Below are 6,372 nucleotides of genomic sequence, written 5' to 3' on the forward strand. Positions count from 1 at the left end.
CACTACCTGTTCAGTTTGTGCTCTTACATTGTCTCAACTATGTATCTCGTTCTCTCTCTCGTTTACTCTTTTGTTAACTAGTTGGCTCTCATTGACGATGGCATCTAAGGTTAGCTGTGATAAAAAGAGAAGTCGTAAGCCTCTTGCTTTAAGTGCCAAGTTAGAGGATGATGGTGTGCCATTCTGATTTTATTCAATAAACTCCCTGCCACTCACCTCTCTCACATTAATATTAATATTTTAAGGTAAGTAATAAGTGTACTCTGTGTGTATCTTACCTTTTATTGTATTTTTAATGCCTATTTCTATTGCTAACTTAATATAAGTTAGTGTAAACTTGTTGTCTGGCATTTATTGCATATTTTATGTGTGCTCTGATAATAATACTTGTGGAGCTGTGTGGTAGCTGGGTGGAGGGACAACATTACGTTTTCTCTGTTCAGCCATCAGAGAAAACATGTATGAATCTGCGTTTGGCCCAGCCACTCCCTCACTCCACTTTTGTTTACAATTTTCGGCATGAATTATTCATTACTTCTACCTTCGTTTATGATGGCATCTAAAGGTAGTTGCTAGAAATGATTAAATTCAGTGAACAAGGCATGTCGATGTTAATAATATGGCTCTGGGCCACAGTGTAGGTAGCCGGTAGGTGTAGCCCAGGCGGGCTACACCTACCGGTTACACCTACCGGCTACCTACACTGACTTTCTACAAATAAATACTACTCACCTCTCTTCCTATATTAAGACTACACATATTTTAAGGTAAATAATGAGTGTACTGTATGTGTATTTTACCTCTGGGATGTTTTAAATTATTTTTATTATTATCACACTGGCCGATTCCCACCAAGGAAGGGTGGCCCGAAAAAGAAAAACTTTCACCATCATTCACTCCATCACTGTCTTGCCAGAAGGGTGCTTTACACGACAGTTTTTAAACTGCAACATTAACACCCCTCCTTCAGAGTGCAGGCACTGTACTTCCCATCTCCAGGACTCAAGTCCGGCCTGCCGGTTTCCCTGAACCCCTTCATAAATGTTACTTTGCTCACACTCCAACAGCACGTCAAGTATTAAAAACCATTTGTCTCCATTCACTCTTAACAAACATGCTCACGCATGCCTGCTGGAAATCCAAGCCCGTCGCACACAAAACCTCCTTTACCCCCTCCCTCCAACCTTTCCTAGGCCGACCCCTACCCCGCCTTCCTTCCACTACAGACTGATACACTCTTGAAATCATTCTGTTTCGCTCCATTCTCTCTACATGTCCGAACCACCTCAACAACCCTTCCTCAGCCCTCTGGGCAACAGTTTTGGTAATCCCGCACCTCCTCCTAACTTCCAAACTATGAATTCTCTGCATTATATTCACACCACACATTGCCCTCAGACATGACATCTCCACTGCCTCCAGCCTTCTCCTCGCTGCAACATTCATCACCCATGCTTCACACCCATATAAGAGCGTTGGTAAAACTATACTCTCATACATTCCCCTCTTTGCCTCCAAGGACAAAGTTCTTTGTCTCCACAGACTCCAAAGTGCACCACTCACCCTTTTCCCCTCATCAATTCTATAATTCACCTCATCTTTCATAGACCCATCCACTGACATGTCCACTCCCAAATATCTGAATACATTCACCTCCTCCATACTCTCTCCCTCCAATCTGATATCCAATCTTTCATCACCTAATCTTTTTGTTATCCTCATAACTTTACTCTTTCCTGTATTCACTTTTAATTTTCTTCTTTTGCACACCCTACCAAATTCATCCACCAATCTCTGCAACTTCTCTTCAGAATCTCCCAAGAGCACAGAGTCATCAGCAAAGAGCAACTGTGGCAACTCCCACTTTGTGTGTGATTCTTTATCTTTTAACTCCACGCCTCTTGCCAAGACCCTCGCATTTACTTCTCTTACAACCCCATCTATAAATGTATTAAACAACCACGGTGACATCACACATCCTTGTCTATGGCCTACTTTTACTCGGAAATAATTTCCCTCTTTCTTACATACTCTAACTTGAGCCTCACTATCCTCATAAAAACTCTTCACTGCTTTCAGTAACCTACCTCCTACACCATACACCTGCAACATCTGCCACATTGCCCCCCTATCCACCCTGTCATATGCCTTTTCCAAATCCATAAATGCCACAAAGACCTTTTTAGCCTTATCTAAATACTGTTCACTTATATGTTTCACTGTAAACACCTGGTCCACACACCCCCTACCTTTCCTAAAGCCTCCTTGTTCATCTGCTATCCTATTCTCCGTCTTACTCTTAATTCTTTCAATAATAACTCTACCATACACTTTACCAGGTATACTCAACAGACTTCTCCCCCTATAATTTTTGCACTCTCTTTTGTCCCCTTTGCCTTTATACAAAGGAACTATGCATGCTCTCTGCCAATCCCTAGGTACCTTACCCTCTTCCATACATTTATTAAATAATTGCACCAACCACTCCAAAACTATATCCCCACCTGCTTTTAACATTTCTATCTTTATCCCATCAATCCCAGCTGCCTTACCCCCTTTCATTTTACCTACTGCCTCACGAACTTCCCCCACACTCACAACTGGCTCTTCCTCACTCCTACAAGATGTTATTCCTCCTTGCCCTATACACGAAATCACAGCTTCCCTATCTTCATCAACATTTAACAATTCCTCATATATTATATTAAGTATGAGACGGGGAGCCAGTGCTACCTACACCTGGGCTACCTACACCTGACTTCCTACAAATAAGTACTACTCGCCTCTCTCCCTACATTAAAATTACAAATACTTTAAGTAATGAATTTACTGTGAATGTATTTTACTTTGTGTGTTTTTAATGCCTAGTTCTATTACTAACTTAATATAATTTAGTGTAAACTTGTTGTCTGGCATTTATATGCATTTATAAATGGAAAAAATGGCGTTCTGCCTTCCGGCGATGTCTGCTTTCTGGCAACAGCCTGGAACCTAACCCGCCGTATAAGTGAGGCCCTACTGTATATATTTCTAGACAATAGTATGTGACCAGGGCAGGTGAAAATGTTCACCTGTCAGTATGTTTCCAACTATCTGAGTACTATTTCAGTACCTAATATTAGTGTCAGAACAAAGACTGGCTATGAAATCACAAGAACTACTACAGATTGTAATTATCAGAACACAAAAATTATATAAATAAAAAAAAAAAAAAAAAAAAAAAAAAAAAAAAAAAAAAATTCATCTGCAAAATTTAAGTGGCCGGACTCCATGTTGCCATCAGGTGAGCATCTGGTGCCAAATTTATGGTCTTCTATCTTGGTAAGTACTGACCCTAAATTTTTTTTTTTTTGGTCTTATTACACAGAAAATTGCCCTATTTAAAAAAAACAAAAATAATCAAAATATTCGGAGCACTAACAGTGACAATGTTGCTATACGTTTGGACAGTTAACGGGTTAATATTCAAAACTCACAAACTTATTACAACTTTCTTTCTACTCCAAGTAATTATTACATCAAAAACTGTCACACCAATTCTACAATACAAGTACTATATAGAGGCATATCTCATTAATACAGTGCTTGCTTAAGAGCACTTCGCTCTATTATATTCACATTTATTATTTTTGGTGCCTGCCGTGCACCATTTTTCATATTTTTTATTTATTTTTACTTGTGCATCTTTTTTTTTAGGCCTAGTGCTATTATGCACTTAATAAATGATAGTGCAAACATGTTTTAGGCTTTTATATGCACTGGCAAATGAAAAAAAAGGCTGTGATTCACTTTAAGGTGATATTTGTTTTATGATGGCAGTCTGGAACCTAATCTGCCGTATTACTGAAGAATGCCTGTACTTATATTAATATACAAACCCCTCTGGGTTTTCTTCTATTTTCTTTCTAGTTCTTGTTCTTGTTTATTTCCTCTTATCTCCATGGGGAAGTGGAACAGAATTCTTCCTCCGTAAGCCATGCGTGTTGTAAGAGGTGACTAGAATGCCGGGAGCAAGGGGCTCGTAACCCCTTCTCCTGCATAAACTACTAAATTTAAAGAGAGAAACTTTTGTTTTTCTTTTTGGGCCACCCTGCCTTGGTGGGATACGGCCGGTTTGTTGAAAGAAAGATATACATAAACAAAGTATTCAAATAATCTAAAATTCAACTCTACACTGTTATGTAGTATTAAATACTCAGGGATGCCTAAAATGCTCTGCAAAACAAAGGGTTTTCTACATATTTTAATACATGTTGCCTAATTTTTGTACAATTATATTCTAATGAAAATAAAAATTTCTATTTCAGTGAGCTACTAGTAAGATCTTCAGTTGAGAATATTGTATAATATTTTTATGACATAACATTTTAAGGGGGAAGAACCTGATATAAACAACAGTTAAAGAATTACCTACATACCTGGAAACAACATATGAGTGTATAAAGCGCTGCAGACGCTGACTGTAGTAAGTCGGAGTTTATTTGTTGTGACAATATCAGGTCAAGTACGAGCTGTGAAAAGTCTGATATTAATAAAGATTAAAACTAATAATGAATATTAAAATAAATACAATAAAGTCAAACACATAAATAGTAATTATTTATGCTAAAAACAACATTAGGGTCATTTTTCACCATAAATGTCTCATGATTCTCAACCACTTTGCAGCCTATACATGATCTTGTTTCATGCTTTTTAATCTGCTATCCAGCAAGTCCCTCTTCCTGCATTCTAAAATGCTTTTGATTCCTCAGTACATTAAGTGTAGCTAAGGGACATATTCTGTCTCTTTTTGCAATACATTATCAATACAGTGGAACATCGGTATATGACCAGCTCCCTACTCAAACAAAGCTCAGCACTCATCCAAACAAATACGACCTGCCAGAATTCACTGTAAATTATTTCGTTTTTCTTTGCATTTGTTGGCATTTTTTGTATTATTTGTATAAATAAGTCACCATGGGGTCTACAACGATTAGTGATAACATCCAACCAAACAGAAAATTGGTTGGGAAGAACTTGTTCGATACTCAAACGGAGCGGCACTCAAACAACCTTCTGGAATGAATTAAGGTCGCGTACCGAGGTTCCACTGTATTTTATAAAAAATCTTAAAATTTAACCCTTTCAGGGTCCGTCCCGTAGATCTACGGCTTTACGGTGAGTGTCCAAACCGTAGATCTACGCCATGAGCTCAGCTCACTCTGATAAACTGTGAGTGGTACATTTGGGCCTAGATATGAGAGAATACATCTATGTGGTATGTGTGCACCACATAAAACAGATCCTGCAGCACACTGTGTATAATGAGAGAAAAAAACTGAAATCATGATTTTTCGATTAAAACAGCAACTTTGCAGTGTTTTTTCGTATGTTTTTTAAAGTTGTATTTGCGATTTCTTGGTCTCATTTGATAGAATGGAAGACATATTACAGAAATAGAGATGATTTTGATTGGTTTTAGCACTGGAAATGGCTTGAAACTGAGCTCAAAGTAGCAGAAATGTTAAATTTTTGCCGATATTCAAGAGTAAACAAACGACCTCACACGTCTAATACACGCCAGCTGGTGGGTCTAATATACATTCACAAATATGGTGATGATATTTATACAATTATTACAGTATTGCATAACAGTAAATCTTCTATTTTTTGGTGTGAATAAAAATTCATTATGTGAATAAAAAATCAAAATGGAATTTATTTGTAAAGCCTCAAAACATAACTAATGAACAGAGGAAATGTTAGTTTAGTGCCAGGAATGCCTACATTGTTTATTCTGGACCCTATTTTGAAATTGGAATATTTTGAACTTTGTGTTAAATTGGCCAAATTAACAATTTCCGATCACTTTATTTTGTAGTTGAAACAGTTGACTTGGCGATTTCTTGTGCTCAATCGATAGAATGGAAGTAATACTAGTGAAATAGCTAAGAATTTGGTTGATTGGAATAATGTAATTGGCCTAAAATGGGAGTCAAAGTCGGCAAAATCGCCGATTCGTAAATATCGCTGACACATCAAAATTCGCGAGAGCATAATTTCGTCAATTTTCCACCAAATTTCGTACTTTTTGTTTTATTACCTTCACAAAAAGATTCTCTACGATTTCATAAGAAAAAATAACAAATTTTTTTTTTTGAAAATTCTTGGACACTGGTGCGTGACTCCAGATTTGGGCCTTGGACCCTGAAAGGGTTAAAATAAAAGTGCATCTGTCTCACCATTTCCTTCAATGTGTGGAGTAAGGACCTGATCCCTTGAGTTCTTTTCCCCAATATCTAATGTGATCTATTCCACTGAATACAATGAGTGGTTTGAGGCACTCCCCATACTTAAATCATCTTATTATCTGAGCCCAGTGACAGA

General features: G+C 37.6%; 1 long non-coding RNA gene across 1 annotated transcript in view; it reads right to left on the reverse strand.

The window, feature by feature from the left end:
- The window catches only part of LOC128694410 (uncharacterized), a 9,215-nt gene extending 2,937 nt beyond the window's left edge, over positions 1–6,278 (reverse strand). Inside the window, exon 1 of the long non-coding RNA XR_011393673.1 lies at positions 4,419–6,278. This is a non-coding gene — a long non-coding RNA (uncharacterized lncRNA). The remainder of the gene's footprint in view (positions 1–4,418) is intronic.
- Between the last annotated feature and the right edge of the window lie 94 nt (positions 6,279–6,372).

This window comes from Cherax quadricarinatus, chromosome 60 (assembly GCF_038502225.1).
Source record: "Cherax quadricarinatus isolate ZL_2023a chromosome 60, ASM3850222v1, whole genome shotgun sequence".
Lineage (NCBI taxonomy): Eukaryota > Metazoa > Arthropoda > Malacostraca > Decapoda > Parastacidae > Cherax > Cherax quadricarinatus.